The sequence below is a fragment of the Populus alba genome, chromosome 4, assembly GCF_005239225.2.
Source record: "Populus alba chromosome 4, ASM523922v2, whole genome shotgun sequence".
Lineage (NCBI taxonomy): Eukaryota > Viridiplantae > Streptophyta > Magnoliopsida > Malpighiales > Salicaceae > Populus > Populus alba.
In genome coordinates this window covers 12294905-12316154 of record NC_133287.1, presented here as the reverse complement: position 1 = coordinate 12316154, position 21250 = coordinate 12294905, and the positions used below count along the sequence as shown (strand labels likewise).

The 21250-nt window shown below is 39.1% G+C and overlaps 1 pseudogene; it reads left to right on the top strand.

The window, feature by feature from the left end:
* Nucleotides 1-7006: 7006 nt before the first annotated feature.
* On the top strand, nucleotides 7007-10299 carry LOC118055168 (serine/threonine-protein kinase TOUSLED-like; annotated as a pseudogene).
* Nucleotides 10300-21250: the final 10951 nt, after the last annotated feature.

Sequence of the window (21250 nt, the reverse complement as noted above, 5' to 3'; positions counted from 1 at the left end):
AAATACGACCACGACAAGAGAAATCATAATTATACAAGAATGACCAATTACGCAGAAGAAGTTGCGAAACATTATCTTTATTCCTGTCTCTAACCCGAGTTTCAACCAAACCAAAAAAAACCATCCTCTCTTGATGGATGAGCTGACGCAGTTCTGAATGCTTTATGGGATCATTCAAACCTCTAACATTCCAACATCCAATAATCATAGGGAAATAGAGAGGAGTACCAAACATCAACACACGGATTACCTTGACTTGCCCCCCCTCGAGGAGCCAGATTTCTTACTCTTCTTTGAAAAGCCTGGAGAACCCGTTTTCTTTTTTTCTAGAGAGTCTCTAGCCTTGCTAGCTAACTGATTAATAAAAGTTTCCCCGTCAGAAGAAATCGGACTTGTTGGGATCAGTGACGTCGACTCCTTATCATCATCTTCCTTACCTGTACCACCTCCCATAACTCCAATATCAACATTCACCTCATGACTAACAGGGTTCATGGTTGCATCCCCTTCCTTCGGCACCATGTCTGCTCGTAAGCTCTTCAAAATAAGAGGAGAGGTAGGATTTTCATCTTCATAACAACCAGCATTGGGCACATCTAATGTCGCAGATTCATTCGTATTACAATCAGCACTCTGTAAAGCAGATGCTAAACAACCATTCTCATTACAATTAAGCTCTTTAGATGCCAAACAATCATTCTCACCAATCGTAACACCCTTATTTCGTTTACCAACTACCTGCCATTGAAGCTGATTCTGCTTATTATCTGCATGTTTAGAGTTCACAGCTCCTATTTTCCTTTTGCCCTCTGCCCCCATTGTACGATCATCAACTTTACTGGTAGCACATATCGCTGTGGTATGTCCAAAGACATTGCAATTATTGCACCTTGAAGGAATCCATTCATAATCCGCTGAAATTGTTATGAATAACCCATTTGGACAGCGAAGGTCGTATTCCTTCACCAGCGTTTTCGAAGCTTCTATCTCAACGCAAACTCTTGCGTAGCTAAGCCTTTTACGCAACAATGTAGTAAGGTCAGCATGAAGGGGAACCCCAATAGCACTCGCTACATAACTCAGCCCCTTAACAGTCCAATACTCGAGAGGAACATTGTAGAGCTTAACCCATACCGGAACTCTATCCAGATCATCTTTCAAAAATTGCATGTTCGGATGCCAACGTTTAAGCACCAAAGGTCTGTTGGCCATGTGCCATGGGGCTCTCTCCAGAACATTAGTTGCGCGATCGACAGAATCAAAAGTGAAGAGAAAGAATCCATTATCAGAAGATAAAACTTCGGATAGACCGTGGGAGCCCCATATTCTTTTAGCAATAGAATTAACAACAGGATAGGGGTAATTTCTGACCCACGAAATGACCAACTAGAGTGGATTTCCAAAGTTTCACAGCCATCCTCAAACACATCAAGTGGAGGAGCTACTGTCACACGACCATCAGTTATTGCGGGGGGAGCAAAATGCAAGTTACGGACTGGATTCATATCAAGGGACATCCTACCCTTATTTTCATCAAACATCAGAGCCCTTCAAAGCATTTAAAAAATTCAATTTGGGGCTAAGGTGTAGCTGTTCTTGTTGCTTAGACCCAACCTTCAACTCATCACCTTTAGAACCCAACACAGGATTCATGTCATGACTATTTAGCATGTCTTGGAGCTCTAATTGTAAAGTATGTCCAGATTTAACTCCATTGTGTTGTTCAATGTCAGAGCTAACCATTGGAACAAATTTGACAGCAGAACACAAAGACAATTTGGCAGCATACAAATACTAGAAAAAACTCAGTCCAAGAAGCACTAATAAGCGACCAGTACTATGATTGGAACACCGATCAGTTCAAACATCCCAACGGTTCAAAGGAAGATACACATGTTATGTATAACATATTCAAAAATCAGCACAGTTTAACGGTTGGATCGCCGCAGATCTTAATTATACCGAAACTGACCTGAGAATGACGACCTTCTGTTGAACATGTAGACAACGTTGCTGGAGGCTTAATTTCTAATCTCCACCGTTCAGAATGTGTATCATAACCCGATGCATCACATAACCAAAAATAAGCTTGATCCAACGGTGGAAGAAGGAGAAATATGCCGGCGGCTCTGACTATTCCGAGAAGGATTTCTCCAGAAATATTCAAATGGCTGGCTTCCGCAAGAGGAATCCAATATGGACGATCCCTCTGGACAGAATGTAGGCAATATAGATGTTCACAACATACCAAAAAATAGTCTGGATCCAACGGTATAACAAGGCAAAACGGGCCGGCGACTCTGACAGCACTAGGGGGTTTTCCAGAAAATTTCAATTGTCCAGATTTCTTAAACGGCGGAAGCTTTAGAAGATCCCTCCGGTCAGAATGTAGACAATAGTTCAGTTCACAACATAACCAAATCTTGGCTTGATCCAACGGTGGTCGCCGGAGATATGGCTGTTGGAGCACCGCCCCTTTGAATCTTTCCTCTCTAACCTCTCTCTAACCTCTCTCTCTCTCTATCCTTCGTTCTGTCTCTCTCTATCAAAAGCCTTCATTTTTGTTTGTGTGATACACGAGAGGTGTGAGGATATATTTGTGCTACTGACCAAATTTTGCAAATTCAAAGAATGTCTGAAAACAACGAATCAGCGACACAAAACGTTGACGTAGCTTTCCAATTGCGATCCATAGGCCAGCAACTTGAGCTGTTGTCTAGGACGTACAAGGATCTGAAAGATGAGGTGAATTCGATAAAGCAACAGAATAGTGGGGCTGATCGACGGGGAAATACGGTCCGTATGGCTGAACGGAATGTTAGATCTGATTTTGAAGAGTTTGTTGATGAAAACGCAGATGCGGGAGAAGATGACTATGATTTTGCATCAGCTGGCCAAGGAATCAGGTCTGGACCGAACAGGGCTAGGAGGAATGTGAATTTCCGTGGCATGAGCACTTATGAAGATATGGATGGGGACTTGGACACCATTAAACTGAAAATTCCTACCTTTCAAGGTAAAAACGATGCCGAGGCTTATTTGGAGTGGGAGAAAAAGGTACATTGGATTTTTGATTGCCATAGCTATTCTGAACAGAAAAAGGTGAAATTGGTGATAATTGAGTTTACGGAGTATGCGTTGATTTGGTGGGATCAGATTGTGATCAGTAGGAGGAGGAATGGCGAGCGACCCGTTCAGACTTGGGGGGAGATGAAAGTCTTAATGAGGAGACGATTTGTGCCAAACCACTATTATAAAGACTTATATCTGAAGCTCCAAGGTCTGAATCAAGGTTATAAGACAGTAGATGAATATCACAAAGAGATGGAGATAGCAATGATTCGGGCTAATGTTGTTGAGGATAGAGAAGCCACCATGGCTAGATTTCTTAATGGGTTGAATCGGGACATAGCTAATGTGGTTGAACTACAACACTATGTGGAGCTAGAGGACATGTTTCACATGGCGACGAAGGTTGAGAGACAACTTAGGAGGGGGCATGCTCGACCAGCGTTTAATTCGGGTTCGTCATCATCTTGGAAGCCGAATCTAAAGAGAGAGGGCACTGTCCGCCCAAGATCCTTTGGTCCATCTAGAACTGAACCACCAAAGGCTAAAGTTGATGTCCCTACTAATGCCAAAGGTAAATCTGAAACTCAACCTAAACGTACTCGTGATGTTAAATGTTTCAGGTGTCAGGGACATGGACATTATGCTTCAGAGTGTCCAAACAAGAGAATCATGATGATTAGAGATAATGGTGATGTGGAATCTGAAAGTGACAGTTCTGATTGTGAAGGCATGCCACCATTGGAGAATAGTGATGGGGATGAGTTAGCATTACCAGTTGAGGAGTCCTTGGTTATAAGGCGAACACTTCAGGTTCAGGTCAAAGAAGATGATACTAATGAACAAAGGGAGAACATCTTCCATACGCGTTGTTACGTACAAAGAAAGGTGTGTGGTTTAATTATAGATAGTGGAAGCTGTGTTAATGTTTGCAGTGCCACCCTTGTTAGTAAACTGAATTTGTGTACTGCTAAGTATGCTAAACCATATAGATTGCAATGGCTGAATGATAGTGGTGAAGTGAAAGTGACTAAACAGGTTGTGGTTCCATTTTCGATTGGGAAATATGTTGATGAAGTTCTGTGCGACGTGGTACCAATGCAAGCAAGTCACATCTTGTTGGGGAGACCATGGCAATATGATAGGAAGGCAATTCATGATGGGGTTAAAAATAGGCTTATACCATTGTAAAAGATGGTAAAACCATCACTTCTTGTACCTCTTTTCACCCAAACAGGTGTATGATGATCAAATAAAGCTAAAACGTGAGCATGAGGCGATGGGGAGAGAAAATCAAGGTGAGGAAAAGGGGAGAGAAGACCATCAGATTCGGCTAGAACCCAAACCACTACAACCCATTCGGCCACCCATCCAAACACAAGCAAATATTCGGCCAACACTCCAAACAAATCAAACCATTCGACCACAACTCAAAAACACCCAAATCTGGCCGAGAGTGGAGGTAAGACAAGAGGAGTGAAGAAAGTCAGCAAGTGTGATGAGAATTGTGTGGAAAAACTAAAGAAACAACCCAATTTTTATGCTAGAGAGGGTGAGGTCAGATCTGCATTTTTCACTAACAAGCCAATGATCTTACTTGTGTACAAAGAGGCTTACTTTAATACTAATGATCTTGATCATATTGTGCCTAGTGTTGCTATTTCTTTGTTGCAGGGATTTGATGATGTGTTCCCTGACGATACTCCTAGCGGATTACCACCATTGACGGGGATAGAGCATCAGATTGATTTCGTACCCGGAGCTTCAATTCCTAACCGACCAGCTTAAAGAAGCAATCCCGAGGAGACGAAGGAGCTTCAAAGGCAAGTTGATGAGCTGATGGAAAAGGGCTACATTCGTGAGAGTATGAGCCCGTGTGCTGTACCCGTGCTACTTGTGCCAAAGAAGGATGGAACATGGAGGATGTGTGTTGATTGCCGAGCCATCAACAACATAACGGTAAAGTATAGACATCCCATCCCTAGGCTTGATGACATGTTAGATGAGTTACATGGATCCTGTATTTTCTCTAAAAGTGATTCTTGCATTCTTCAGTTCTTGAACGAACTGAATCTGACTTATCGAAGATTAACTGGCTTCGTGGCATCATTCTACTCATTCCAATAGTGTTGGTGCCTTGGGGCAGGTTTCCATTGTGTCGCACTCCTATCAGACCTGTTTCGGCTTTCCGGGATCAGATCTCAATCTTGATTGTGGGTTGCGTGACCACGTGATCACGAGGTTCGCATCAGTTGGTATCCGAGCTAGGCTCCGAAACAAGGTCATATCATTCTGTTATTTTCATTTTTTTTTTAGTGTCCCTTAAGTTTTTCAGTGTTTGCATCCACCTTCTTGTTTTTCGTGTCTGTGTCATCTAAGCAAAAAAAAAAAAAAGTTTATGTTTCATCTTGTTACTGTCTCTAATCATATCAGTTGTTAAAAAGAGAAAAAAAAACTGGGTTGTTTGATGTTTAGCCTGGTTGTTTTTGTACCCCTAGCATATCTAGTTGGTCCAAGTTTTTGTTTTTATTGTGGCTAGCCTGTAGACCATTTGTTGGTTTTCGGTTTCTGTCCTCATTGTAAATCTTGGGTATGCCCATTATATTCTTTGTATCATTTTCTTTAATACATAAGTCAGCTTACCAAAAAAAAAAAGAAAAAAAAATCAGAAAGAAATAGAGAAAAGAAGTGATTAGTTGAAATTTGAAGGATCATTCAATTTTGCCGCAAAAAACACAAATCTTGGTGAACCATAAGCAAACCACCTTTCGGAATCTATTTAAACTTCATATTCAGTCATTCGCCCAAGGCGTGGGATTCGCATGATATATCAAAGTGGGCTTATTCTGATATTATTTGCTTTAGGTTTTAATTCGAGTTTCAATTCTGCCGCAAAAAACACTACTCTTTAGTGAACCCTAGGTAAAAAACACTTGGGAATCTATTGAAACTTCATATTCTGAGTATTGGGTATTGCGATTGCACCATATATTAAAATTTGGGCATACTTTTTGATTGCCGGCTTCTGGAGGTTTTAATTGGAGGATCAATTCTGCCGCAAAACTGATCATAACCAAGGAGTTTCGGGTACTAGAAATAAGAGAACGACCTATAAATTGATTTTTGGTGATTTCATAGTATTCTAATAATACAAATTGTTAAATGTCGAGGTCATTTTAGATATCGGTTTCTTTAGGTTTCCCGAATTAGGTTCTTGTTTTGTCGTAACGGGGTCTGTTTGGTGTTATCTTTCTTAGAGAAAACTTGTTTTGTTTCTGTTGATTTCGTTCCTGCCATAGTATACTATCATCAATATTTTGATAGGTTGGCTGTTGTTTGAGTCATTTTCATCACCCTCGCATTAGTTTGTTTTTCGATAAGTTCTGGTCAAAACAAAAGTCAGATTTGTATTCTCGAGTCTAAATCAATGTTCTTCATGCTATTAAACTCTATTCTTGTCGTCGTCTTCTTGTTTTTTCCCTATCTGTGTCATGTATTCACTAAGGGAGAGGGAACAGAGGAGGATTGTAGATCAACGATGCGAAATACTAAGCCATGGTTTGGGGGTTCTAGAACGAGAAGTTTGACAAGTGTAGAGATTATTCTATGATCTTGAAGCTTCATGGGAAAAAGAGGTACAACGCCAAAAAGGATGAAAGAAGAAGGAGAGTCGCTGTGGTTATCATTCAAAAGTATGTACGCAAGTGGTTAGTACGGCGTGCTTATTTGAAATTCTTGTCAAGTCACTACTTCTATACAGTGTTTGTTTGGAGGAAAGGTGTTAGCCAATAAGGGGATTCTGAAGGCTTAAAACAAGAGGGCTACTGAAGTCCCACCATTAATTGGCTATTCAAGATTCGAGTGGCGAATCTTCTTGAAGAGGGAGGGAATGATACAGTTTCAGCCCTGTTGATACGACCCAAGTAAGGTCAGATTCATGGATTTTGGAAAAATTCGTAGAAAAGCGCAAACATCCAGGTTAGAAAGCCATATGCTGGCAACAGTCATAATTCTCGACAATCCGACCGTTGATCGGGCTAATATTTTATGTGGACTCTCCAGACATATTTTTACTACCTTGGTTAAAATTGCAGGTCAAGCGAGAAGTTCGGTTCGGTAAGGCTAAAAGCCCCAAATACTGTCAACAGATGGCTGTTATGGATTTTGTTATTTACTTCATTTGACTTGTGGACTTCCTATTTGATTAGGATTCTTTTTCCTCAAGGATGTGGGAGCTGGTTTGGGAATTTCCTAGTTCCACAAGGAATCTTTAAATGAGGTGCAAATATAATCTCCTAGTGTGGCAAGGATTCATTAATGTTTCAGAATCCTTTCTTATAAGGATTCTCTTATATCCTAGCTACACAAGGAAAAGAAGGGCTGGTGGTATTTAATGACAAGTCACTTATTTTTATTTATTTTCTTTAATGTTTGGGCTTAATTAAAAAACTTTGTTTTGAGCTAGGGTCCCGGAAAGGCTTGTTTGGATCACGATTATGGGCTTTTTCAGTTTAGGGTTTTGGGCCAGTTTTGAGTGGACCTCATATAAGTCCACATAAGGGGTCCATTAGGTTAACTTTTCAAAGAACTATTTAAACTCATGTAAGCCACAATTTCGGCAGCTTTGGATGATTATTATTATGAACTTTTCAGTTTTTAACGTGTGAGAGTGATTTCTTGCATTCTTCAGTTCTTGAAACAAAACGAACTGAATCTGACTTATCGAAGATTAACCTGGCTTCGTTGGCGGCTCATTCACAGACTCTACTCATTCCAATAGTGTTGGTGCCTTGGGCAGGTTTCCATTGTGGTCGCACTCCTATCAGACCTGTTTCGGCTTTCCGGGATCAGATTCTCAATCTTGATTGTGGGTTGCGTGACCACGTGATCACGAAGGTTCGCATCAGCACATTATTAAGGACTGTACTATTAATCCTTCACGCTCCAACAAAAGTCTATCATGTTTGTTGTTACTGGTGACTTACAACCAGCCATACCTATATAGGTGGTCATAAATGTTTTCTTCTTTCATGATTTAATTTTTCAGGGACAGTTATTAGACCAAAGAGGCTATGAGCGACAACAAAAAATCCATTGAAGAAGCGACAATCTGGTAAAACATATTCTTGTAATATTTGACAGTAACTTTCGTTCTATTTCTCTCATGTTTTTGGCACGTTTCAAACTATGGTTAAGGCATTTATATATCAAAAAAGGATTCTTTTGGTGATCTTCAGTCACAAGGCATATGGTGCTGTCTATACTCTAAATTATTAGCGTATGTCTCTGGCTATGAGAAACTATCTGAAGCTTTTGTGGCATTCCAAGTTAGTGCCATATTTATGATCTACTTTCTAATAGGCCTCTTGTTTGCTATCATGCATGCCTACTATATGCTGATGGGTTGTATAGCAATATATTGCCCGCAAACATTTATGTATATTCATTGCTAGCTCAGGTGGGTGACTTTTTGGAAGAAAATAGTTTAATTATCATTTATTATTGCCACTCGTTGCACTAGAGGTGACAGACTGATATTGAACTAATGTGGTCCTGGCCTCAAACCCCAGAAAAATAATTTTTCAGAATTTAAATCACTAATATGCCCTTTTTAAATCCTTCTTAGGAAAGGAGGATTTAATGAGGTTTATAAAAGTCAAAAACTTCGACAAGTAGTTTCATTTTGATAATAGAAAACATTAACCTTTGCATGTTTGATGAAAATTCATATTTACCATGACAAGACTATATATTCATTATGTTGCCAAATATTGGTAATTGTAAAGGCACATCCTTTTACAGTGATTTGAAATGAGAAATTCCGACAGGCTTATGATTTGGTGGAGCATAGGTATGTTGCATGTAAGCTACATGGTACTGAATGTTTAATGGAGTGAGGATAAGAAGCAAAGTTACATACAGCATGCACTACGAGAGTACAATATTCACAAAGACCTTGGTGCATAATTTGGCTTTTGACTTTTTTGAAACTGACCAGAATACATTCTACACTATTTTAAAGTACTGTAGTGGTATGACATTAAACTCCTTGACAACTTATCAGCGACATCCAAACATTTGGATTATGGAAAACCTCTAACACTCGGGTTGTTTTTTCTTTTCATGTACCCATTTCTACTTAGGTAAAGAATCTTGATGCATAGCTACTCCTTAATTACCTAAAAAGAGAAGCTAGGATCAATTATTGTCTAGATATTTCAAGGCCTTGTATACTTGAATAAGAGAGCACACAAAATTAATTCATTATGATCTTAAGCCTGGGAACGTTCTTTTTGATGAATTCAGTATCGCAAAAGTTAGTGGAGGAAGATGTTGGATCCCAGGGAATGGAACTACATCCCAGGGAGCTGGAACTTATTGGCAAGTAAACACTGAAGTTTTTCATCTGTGATTTTGGATGTTGTAAATGTTTGATCTTTTGCTTTAAGAAATAAATGCACTTGTAGTAATTTCCTAAACAATTATTTCATACTCTCTTGATAAATCTTCTCTAGTTTAGCTATATGGGCACAATTCTGATTCAGTTTCTTCTTTTGTAATTTTAGGTATTTGCCACTAGCATGCTTTGAGCTCACCAAGAACCCTTTAATATCATTGAAGGTAAATTTTCTCCCCATCAATGATATTTACGTCACAGCCATAGCCAGGAGAATAAAAATGCATTTACTGAAATAGAATGTCCCTATTTTTTGGGAATCATGGTCCATTGACTCATTGCTCACCTCTTTTTTTTGGTAAGCGACTCATTGCTCACCTCCTGTTCAGTGATTGAGTATATTTAGACCTCCATGAGAATTCCAAAGAGTTGGTTATCACCGTATATAATTGTCTGCTTAACCTTCTTTAAAATGCCTTTTCTTGGGATGCAGGATGATGTCTGGTCAGCTGGAGTTCTATTTTACCAAATGCTCTTTTGCAGACGCCCTTTTGGGCATGACCAAACTCATGAACGAATACTACGCGAAGGCACAATTATAAAAGCTTGCAGGGTTGAATTCCCTACAAAGCCTACTATCTCAAATGAGGCGAAGGTGAGTTGATTTGAGTCTGGCAGTTTTAACAGGCATATTTTCTTTGGTCTCATTCTCACAGCAACATTGATGATGATATTTTGTATGTGCATCTGATGGATTTACATGATTTGATTCGTCAATGTTTGACCTATATAACCAAGCAGAGAGACCAGATGTTTTGACCATTACTCAATGATCCATATCTTACTTAAAAGAAGTAAAAAGTGTGTACCAAGTCATCAGAAAACTACTTTCCACAAAATGTATAATTCCTGCATCTTCTATAAGAAATTGTCCATCATGTAATCTAGCACATCGAGATTCATGCCGAGAGAGCATGGTAGTTCCATAAATCTGTCATTTATTAAAAGTATGGTCATTTAATATGTATATCATCACTTTGTCATCATACATGTGTTTGTGTGTAATCCTTTTCAAATCATGAAATTCTGGAAATGTTAACAATATATGTGCGGGATATATTTACTTGTTGTTCCTTGCTTTCAGGAACTGATTGGATCTTGGTTAATTTATTAATTTGCTTTTGTGCTTTGTTTCATCAATTTATTTGACTTTGGCTTGATCCATTTAAAATGAGCTACCATGTGCTTTCTCTTACAAGTGTCTTCTACAGTTGGAGATAACAGGCCTGACAAGATTTTTTTTTTTTTTTTTCATTGTGAGTTATCAAGTCCTTGATTTGGTTTTGTTGGTGTCCTTTTCAATAAAATTTTATTGAAGTTAATTGATATCAAAATTTTGTTATGGGTTTACAATACGTTTCTTTAGTAGCCATTCGTTTTGTATTGAGTGATCTCTTCCACAACTTATGCAATTATGACAGGCATCAACTACTTGATGTATGTTTCATCATACACTCTCATTCCAATCTATGAGATTTGAGGTATTTTTCTCAATGTCACCCTTTTTAAGATTGTTTTCTAATAATTGTTGTTATTTAACAGGGATGTGCAGTGCAGGACATCAAGTTTTATCTGCTTTCATTGAGATTGTGTTGATAATTCTAACAATGGCATCCTGGTAATACTTCATAACCTACTTCCTTTTCTTTTTCAAGGTATGGAGTGTAAATAATGGTCTCGCTTACCAAAAAAAAATAATGGTCTGGATCTTATTATGAAAAGAGAAGGATCCTAATTTTATGTTCATTTTTTTCTTCTAACATATAATATTATCTTTATCGTTACAAATCCTCTCCCACAATGCTCCAGAATTTCTTTTGAATTAGTTGTTCTATCATGAGGCATAATTTTCTTTGAGTAGTTCAGAAAGTCAAACTGTGCCCACCATTGATTGGGATAACAATCTAGGATTCTGCTACTATCCTTGTAATGCTCCTTGTAAACCTACATGAAATTGAAAACCTTGTAATGCTTTACAAAGGAACTAGGGGGGGGGGGCAGAGAAGTGCTCTGTACAATTTTTTTTCTCTAATTTCTTCATCCCACCCGACCCTTAAAAGATGAAAGGAAACTTGATTACTCTTTTCTTATTCAAAAGTGCTCAGTCTATGTGTTGTACTTTGTGAATATTTTTATCACATAGATCAACCAATTTGGTTAATTTGTTATTAGGATGTTTTATAATTGGCTACATATTTCATTACTGTTTTGGTTGTCCATCTAGAAAAGATTTGTTTTTGTGCTTCCATGTTGGTTTGCTGTCTTTTATGAAACCTAATGTTCACGGATATTTTTATTTTCTTTGTTGTGCTGGCGTGGATCTATAGTCAGCGTGGTTGGTTTTATCAACTATATTCTGTCATCTTTTTATCGTTAACCACATCTCTTACAATCTACGATGCACTTCTCTGTGTTAATCTCTTACAGATTTGGTGCCTCATTTGGCATAATCATATACCAAACCTACCCCCTCCTTCTAATGTTTGATTGGATAATCTTAGAAATAATTGCTTGTTTTTCCATTTATTAGGTGATCGTTGTTTTTCCTTAAAAGTCATTTTTTAAGCATCTTTTCTGGAAGTGCTTAATTGGTTAAATGTGCTTTTGGTTTTTTAATCATAATTCTCAATCTGACCGTTGTATCGGGATAATATTTCATGTGGACTCTCCAGACATATCTTACTGCCTTGGGTTAAAAATTCAGGTCAATCGGAGTTCGGGAAGGAACCGCAATACTGGTCAACGGAGGCTGTACGGATTTTGTTATTTACTTCCATTTGACTTATGGACTTCCTATTTGGTTAGGATTCTTTTCCTACAAGGATGTGGCAGCTGGCTTTGGGAATTTCCTAGTTCCACAAGGATCTTTAATGAGTTGCAATATAATCTCCTAGTGTGCCGTAAACCTGGATTGTTGCGCTTTTTACGCCAAAATCCGAATCTGACCTTACTTGGGTCGTATCACATGGCTGAACCGTATCATTCCCTCCCTCTTCAAGAAGATTCATTCTACTGATGCGAACCTCGTGATCACGTGGTCACGCAACCCACAATCAAGATTGAGATCTGATCCCGGAAAGCCGAAATAGGTCTGATATGAGTGCGACACAATGAAAATCTGCCCCAAGGCACCAACACTGTTGGAATGAGTAGAATGACGCCAGTTAATCTTTGATAAGTCAGATTCAGTTCGTTCAAGAACTGAAGAATGCAAGAATCACTCTCACACGTTGAAACTGAAAAATTCAGAATAATAATCATCAAAGCTGCCGAAATTGTGGCTTACATGAGTTTACATAGTTCTTGAAAAATTAACCCTAATGGACCTCTTATGTGGACTTATATGAGGTCCACTCAAAACTGGCCCAAAACCCTAAACTAAAAGGCCCATAACCCGATCCAAACAAGCCTTGGATCCTAGCTGAAAACAAACTACTAATTAAGCCCAAACATGAAAGAAAATAATAAAAATAAGTAACTTGTCAGTAAATACCACCAGCCCTTCTTTCCTTGTGTAGCTAGGATGAATAAACATGTCCTTATAAGAAAAGGATTTCTGAAACATTAATTGAATCCTTGCCACAGTAGGAGATTATATTGCAACTCATTAAAGATCCTTGTGGAACTAGGAAATTCCCAAAACCAGCTCCCACATCCTTGGAGGAAAAGAATCCTAATCAAATAGGAAGTCCACAAGTCAAATGGAAGTAAATAACAAAATCCGTACAGCCTCTGTTGACCAGTATTGGGGTGCCTTCCCGAACTCCGATTGACCTGCAATTTTAACCCAAGGTAGCAAGATATGTCTGGAGAGTCCACATAAAATATTAGCCCGATCCAACGGTCGGATTGAGAATTATGACTGTTGCCGTAAACCTGGACCAGTGCGCTTTTTACGCCAAAATCCGAATCTGACCTTACTTGGGTCGTATCACGGGGCTGAACCGTATCATTCCCCTCCCTCTTCAAGAAAAACCACCTTAGAATCAATTGAAACTTCATATTTTGTGTATTGGGGATGAGATAGCACCATATATTAAATTTTGGGCTTATTTTTGATATCGTCTTCTGGAGGTTTTAATTGGAGGTTCAATTCTGCCGCAAACTGATCATACAAGGAGTTTGGGTACCTAGAAATAATCGAGAACGAACCTATAATTTAGTTTTGGTGTTTTAATAGTATTTTAATACTAGATATTAAATTCGAGGTCATTTGGATATCGGTTTTCTTTAGGTTCCTCAATTGGGTCTTGTTTTGTCGTAACGGGTCTGTTTGGTGTTATCTTTCAAAACTTGTTTTGTTTCTATTGATTTCGTTCCTGCCATTATACTTGGCTGTTGTTTGAGTCCTTTTCATCAGTTTCGCATTTGTTTTTTTTTCTTTTTCCCCGGTAAAGTTCTGGTCCAAACAAAAGTCAGATTCGTAATCTCGAATCTAAATCAGTGTTCTTCCAGTTATAAGCTCTATTTTTTTCGTCTGTCTTGTTTTTTTTCCCTATCTCTGTCATGTATTCACTAAGGGAGAGGGAAACGGAGAAGGATTGTAGATCAAAGATGTGAAAAACTAAGCAATGGTTTGGGGGTTCTAGAACGACAAGTTGATAAGTGTAGAAGATTAGTCTGTGATCTTCAAGCTTCATGGGAAAAAGAGGTACAACGCCAAAAGGATGAAAGACGAAGGAGAGTCGCTGTGGCTATAATTCTTAGTATGTATGCAAGTGGTAAGTACGGCGTGCTTATTTGAAATTCTTGTCAGTCACTACTTCTATACAGTATTGTGGAGAAAGGTTTTAGCAAGAAGGGGATTCTGAAGGCTTAAACAAGAGGCTACTTGCAGTCACTATTAATCGTATTCAAGATTCGGAGGGAGAATCTTCTTGAAGAGGGGAATGATATGGTTCAGCCATGTGATACGACCCAAGTAAGGTCAGATTCGGATTTTGGCGTAAAAAGCACAACAGTCCAGGTTTACGGAAACAATCATAATTCTCAAATCTGACCGTTGTATCGGGGATAATATATTTCATTGTGGACTCTCCAGACATATCTTACTGCCTTAGGTTTAAAAATATCAGGTTCAATCGGAGTTCGGGAAGGAACCGCAATACTGGTCAACGGAGGGGCTGTACGGATTTTGTTATTTACTTCCAATTTGACTTGTGGACTTCCTATTTGGTTAGGATTCTTTTTCCTACAGGATGTGGCAGCTGGCTTTGGAATTTCCTAGTTCCACAAGGATCTTTAATGAGCTGCAATATAATCTACAAGTTGGCAGTGATTCATTAATGTTTCAGAATCCTTTTCTTATAAGGATTCCTTATTCATCCTAGCTACACAAGGAAAGAAGGGCTGGTGGTATTTAATGACAGATTAGTTATTTTTATTATTTTCTTTAATGTTTTGGGCTTGATTAAAAATTTGTTTTGAGCTAGGCGTCCAAGGCTTGTTTGGATCAGGTTATGGGCTTTTCCAGTTTAGGGTTTTGGGGCCAATTTTTTAGTGGACCTCATATAAAGTCCACATAAAAGGGCTCCATTAGGGTTAACTTTTCAAAGAACTATTTAAAGCTCATGTAAAGCCACAATTTCGGCAGCTTTTTGATTGATTATTATTCTGAATTTTTCAGTTTTTAACGTGTGAGAGAGTGATTCTTGCATTCTTTTTTTTTGGTAAGCTGACTTATGTATTAAAAGAAAAATGACATACAAAGAATATAATGGCAATACCCAAAGATTTACAAATGAGGACAGAAACGAAAACCAACGAAATGGCTACAAGGCTAGCCACAAACAAAACAAAAACTTGGACCAACAGATATTGCTAGGGGTACAAAAACACCAGCTAAACATCAAATTAAGAGTCCATGTTATTGACCCTCCAAAGTCTTTGAAATCCTTATGTTTTCATCTGTTGTTGAACATTCCTCATCAAAACAAGCTTATCTGCGAATGATACATTCGATTTGATCAAAAAACCAAAATTCGAAAGTTTTAGACACATCTTGCAAAGATCCTTGCATTCCGTTCTTGCCATATACAATTACACTGTAGCTGTGAAACCAGTTTACGAAAAGAAAGTTGACGAAACTTTTTCCATGCCAAGAGAGAAGTAGTGGCCAATCGAATCCATTCATCCAAGCTTTTTCTCATTCTGGAATGTCGCAATCTTATCACAACATTCCACATAATGCTTTCGCAAAGGAGCAATTTCGAGGAACAAGTGGTTGTGATCTTCATTATTGCAGAGACACGAGTGAGCACCTATTTGGGACAATGAATACCAAACGATGAAGCTATCCTGCATAAATTGAAAAAAAAGAGACAGAGTGATTCTTGCATTCTTTCAGTTCTTGAACGAACTGAATCTGACTTATCGAAGATTAACTGGCTTTGTGGCGTCATTCTACTCATTCCAATAGTGTTGGTGCCTTGGGGCAGGTTTCCATTGTGTCGCACTCATATCAGACCTCTTTCGGCTTTCCGGGATCAGATCTCAATCTTGATTGTGGGTTGCGTGACCACGTGATATCGAGGTTCGCATCACTGCTCGTTTTGTTTTTTTTTTTGGTAAGCTGACTTATGTATTAAAAGAGAAATGATACAAAGAATATAAAGGGCATACCCAAGATTTACAATGAGGCAGAAACGAAAACCATCAAATGGCTACAGGCTAGCCACAACAAAACAAAAACTTGGACCAACTAGATTGCTAGGGGTACAAAAACAACCAGCTAAACAATCAAATTAAGAGTCCATGTTATTCGACCCTCCAAAAGTCTTTGGATCCTTATGTTTTCATCTGTTTGTTGAACATTCCTTATCAAAACAAGCTTATCGCGAATGATACATTCTTTTTTTTGGTAAGCTGACTTATGTATTAAAAGAAAATGATACAAAGAATATAATGGGCATACCCAAGATTTACAATGAGGATAGAAACGAAAAACCAACAAAATGGCTACAGGATAGCCACAACAAAACAAAAACTTGGACCAACTAGATATGCTAGGGGTACAGGTAGATGAAAAACACCAGCTAAACATCAAATTAAGAGTCCATGTTATTGACCCTGTTCCAAAGTCTTTGGATCCTTATGTTTTCATCTGTTTGTTGAACATTCCTCATCAAAAACAAGCTTATCGCGAATGATACATTCGATTTGATCAAAAACCAAATTCGAAGTTTTAGACACATCTGCAAAAGATCCTTGCATTCCGTTCTTGCCAAATACAATACACTGTAGCTGCGAAACCCAGTTTACGAGAAAAAGTTGACGAAAACTTTTTCCATGCCAAGAGACAGTGGCCAATCGAATCCATTCATCCAGCTTTTTGTTCATTCTTGGAATGTCGCATCTATCACAAACATTCCACCATAATGCTTTCGCAAAGGAGCATTCGAAGAACAAGTGGTTGTGATCTTTCATTATTGCAGAGACAGAGTGAGCACCTATTGGACCATGAATACCAAACCGATGAAGTCTATCCTGCGTTGAGAGTTTCCGTTGGATAGCCACCCAAAGAAAATGCATGTCTTGGGACAGCATTCTTGAACCACACGATGTCATGCCAATCAACCATTTGATGATGAATTCTGAGTTGTTCCCAAGCTACTTTGACTGAAAAACTCTGATTTGGCGAAATCCAACCAAACAATCTCATCCTTTTGCCCCTTAGGAGTAGAGGTGGAAGGAATAGCTTGTAAAATGGGGTGCCAGCCAATAGCATGAGTGATAGGAATTCTCCATTCTAAGTTATTAATCAGCACGTTCACTCTCGCGTTGTGGTCCATACCTGAATCATAGATGAAACGTTCACCGTAGGTATCAGCGAGCGGGCTGTGAGGATTGCCAATTGTCAAAACCATAGAGAGGTTGTCATTCCATCTCCGATGACGTGCTTCATCTTTTCGGCCATGCTAAGGATCTGAGCTTTTAGAATCTTTCCCCAAGCCCAAGAGCAGCTTCCTGGCGCCTTGAATTGTCCAGAAATTCCTACCTCGCAAGAGATTGGATTCTGATCCAAGTAGACCAGATTGAGCCATCTGAGTCATTGCACAAGTTCCAAATATGTTTCAAACAAGGCAATCTTGTTCCATTCTGCTATCCTTTTTTATGCCTACCCCCCCTCCTTTTTTGGAAGACATACCTGATCCCAAGCCACTTTATAGCCCTGGTAGTGCTCATATCTGAACCTGACCAAAGAAAAGGATCTCATAATTTGCTCAACACATTTTTCACTACTTCCCCAGGTAATAGGAATAGAGATGCCAATAGACCTGGATGGAGAATAAGACTGAGTTAATCAGTTGTACTCGCCCTGCCGAAAGAGAGTGTTCTACAGGTCCAATGTCGAACTTTGGCGGTAATTCGATCCACGAGGCCCTTACAATTAACAGCCTTTTAGTCTGGACGAGATAAGAGGCACTCCCAAATATTTCATAGGAAGCTCCCCCTCTCTAAACCCCAAGAATACTGATAATCTGTTCCCTCTCAGCTCCTAACAAACCGCTCAAGAAGATGTCACTTTTTGTTTGGATTTGGATATAGACCTGATAGAACCTGAAACTCTGTGAGTACATTTTTGATCATACGGATTGAATGTACATCCCCCTTTGCTGAAATATCATCAAGTCGTCGGCAAAGCAAAGATTGAGAAATTCTGTCCTTCTTTGCATCTCCAGTGGAACTTGAAGTTTTGGTTGGCACTCATATTGCAGAACAGCCCTGACAGGTATTTCCATTGCATAGGACAAACAAATATGGAGATAATGGATCACCTTGTCTCAGCCCTCTCCCCCCTTGGAAGTAACCGCAAAGTTCACACCGTTTGACGTTGATTGAGAGATTGACATGATGTAACACAAACCATGATCCAATCAATGACTGTTCTAGGGAATCCCATTTTATCAACGTAGCATCAACGAAATCCCACCGAACAGAGTCATAAGCCTTCATCAGGTCTACTTTCATAGCACAACGAGCAGGGACCCGTAGTTGTGTGATAGCCTGTCATTAGTTCCTGAGACAAAAGAATATTGTCGCTGATTCTCCGTCCAGAGAGATAAAAAGCTGTTTGATACGGACCTACTAAAGGATGGATAAAACAACTTTCATTCTCCCCAGCTAGAATCTTCGCGATGCATTTGTATACTGTATTGCAGCAAGATATAGGACGAAAATCTGTCAACCTCGTAGGATTAGCAACTTTAGGGATAAGGGAAATGGATGTAGCATTCATTTCTTTAAGCATTCTACGAGTCTGGAAAAAGGAGCTAAACAGCGTTGATTACATCTTCCCACTATGTGCCACATTCTTTTGAAGAAACCTGCGTTGAAGCCATCTGGACCAGGAAGCTTTTGTTGTTTTCAAACTAAAACATAGCATGGCTTAATCTTCCTCTCTTGTTACATCTTGTGCTAGTACATGCTGGTTGAGTTGCCGACAATTTGTAAATAATTGCCGATTGCATCACTTCCTCGTTTAAGGACCCTAGGCATCTGTTTTCACTCCCCAAAACACGCTGGAAGTATGCAATTACTTCTGATTTGACTGCCTCGTGTCCTTCAGCGACTTCTCCATCCTCCCTTGTAACCGAGAGAAGCTTATTTCTATTTTGTCTACCATTTACTGATTTGTGAAAGTAGCTAGTATTCTGATCCCCCAAGCTAAGCCATTGTATCCTTGCCTTTTGTCTGAAAAAACACTCTTCCGCCCTGACAGTAGAAGCATAGTTACGAACAGCATCTCTTTCGCGCATACCGCAATGTTGGGATTCCTCAGGCGCTGTATGCAGAGCTTGTTGAGCCCTATCCATGTGATCTTTTGCATCTTTGACTCTATCGGAAAATATTGGGAGAAGTGAGTCTTATTGAAATGTTTTAAGTTCCTGCTTTAGCTTCCTTAGTTTGCAACACAGTTGATACATTGGACAACCTCCTGAATGCTGATCCCATACTTTCTTCACGCAAGTGGCATGAAACTCGTCAATGATCCATCCACATATCGAAGAATCTGAAATGGTTTCTTTATGTTCTGAACATTGCCAGTGACTTTTACCACCATGGGAGAATGATCTGATATACCAGCAGGCAAGAATCTCGCTTCCGACAATGGGAAGCGCATATTCCACTTCTCATTCACAAGCACTCTATCTAGTTTCCGCATAATCATATTCTCAGGACATTGGTTCGGTCCATGTATAAATGCATACCTGAATACCGAAGATCATCCACTTTTCGCTTCACGTATACATGTTTCCAATCTGTCCATATGACCAGCCCACGTAGAAGACCCCCCTAACCTCTCTGACTGGTTGCGATAGCATTAAAGTCGCCCATAAGAATCCATGGGGTTGACTCCCATCCATCACTACGACTCACAATATCAGACCATAAAAGCCTCACGTACAGATGCATTATTGTCTCCGTAAATGATTGAAGTATTAAAACAGATATTTGGTAGCTAATATCATGACAGAAACATGGATAGCCTGGTCTGACATTCCCAGAACATCCACCTTCACCAAATCAGCATTCCAACAAACCCAAATACGACCACGACAAGAGAAATCATAATTATACAAGAATGACCAATTACGCATAAGAAGTTGCGAAACATTATCTTTATTCCTGTCTCTAACCCGAGTTTCAACCAAACCAAAAAAAACCATCCTCTCTTGATGGATGAGCTGACGCAGTTCTGAATGCTTTATGGGATCATTCAAACCTCTAACATTCCAACATCCAATAATCATAGGGAAATAGAGAGGAGTACCAAACATCAACACACGGATTACCTTGACTTGCCCCCCCTCGAGGAGCCAGATTTCTTACTCTTCTTTGATACATTCGATTTGATCAAAAACCAAATTCGAAGCTTTAGACACATCTGCAAAGATCCTTGCATTCCGTTCTTGCCAGATACAATACACTGTAGCTGCGAAACCCAGTTTACGAGAAAAGTTGACGAAACTTTTTCCATGCCAAGAGACAGTGGCCAATCGAATCCATTCATCCAAGCTTTTTGTCATTCTTGGAATGTCGCATCTATCACAAACATTCCACCATAATGCTTTCGCAAAGGAGCATTCAAAGAACAAGTGGTTGTGATCTTCATTATTGCAGAGACAGAGTGAACTGCTCGTTTTGTTAGTTCCTGGTTTTTCTTCTTTATTCCTTTTTTATTTTTTCAGTTCCTCTTTTATTGTGTTTATGTTGTTATTGTATTTATTTCTGGCCTATGTTTTTTTTCTCTCCCTTTGTGTTTGATTAGTTTTAGTCTTTTACTACGTTAATTTTGTCTTGATTGGCTCTTCAACTTGTTGTTTGTTGTTGTTGTTGTTATTGTTGGGGGGGGGGTAGTTTGAATTGGGTTTTCTTTCAAGGTTGTTTTTCAGTGTGTTATAATTTTATTTTCTGTGATAACCAAGGAATGAAATAAAGCAAATAATTATAGTTGTTCTATACTTGGATGACAAGCTAAAGTAGAGGGATGAAGAGAAAGAAGTGAGAAAATATCAGCAGCTTAACAAGCAGCAAAGCAAAAATATCTAGAATATACTATTTATGATACGGAACTCCAAGATTGATGCGGACCAGCCCAGAAACACCAGCAAGGACCCATTACATGTTCCAAATGGACCAATGACTTGGTCCAAGACAAAGACATTGAAAGACGCATTGAATGCATTGGTTTTGAAGGTTTCCACCAAGTCAGAATTGGAA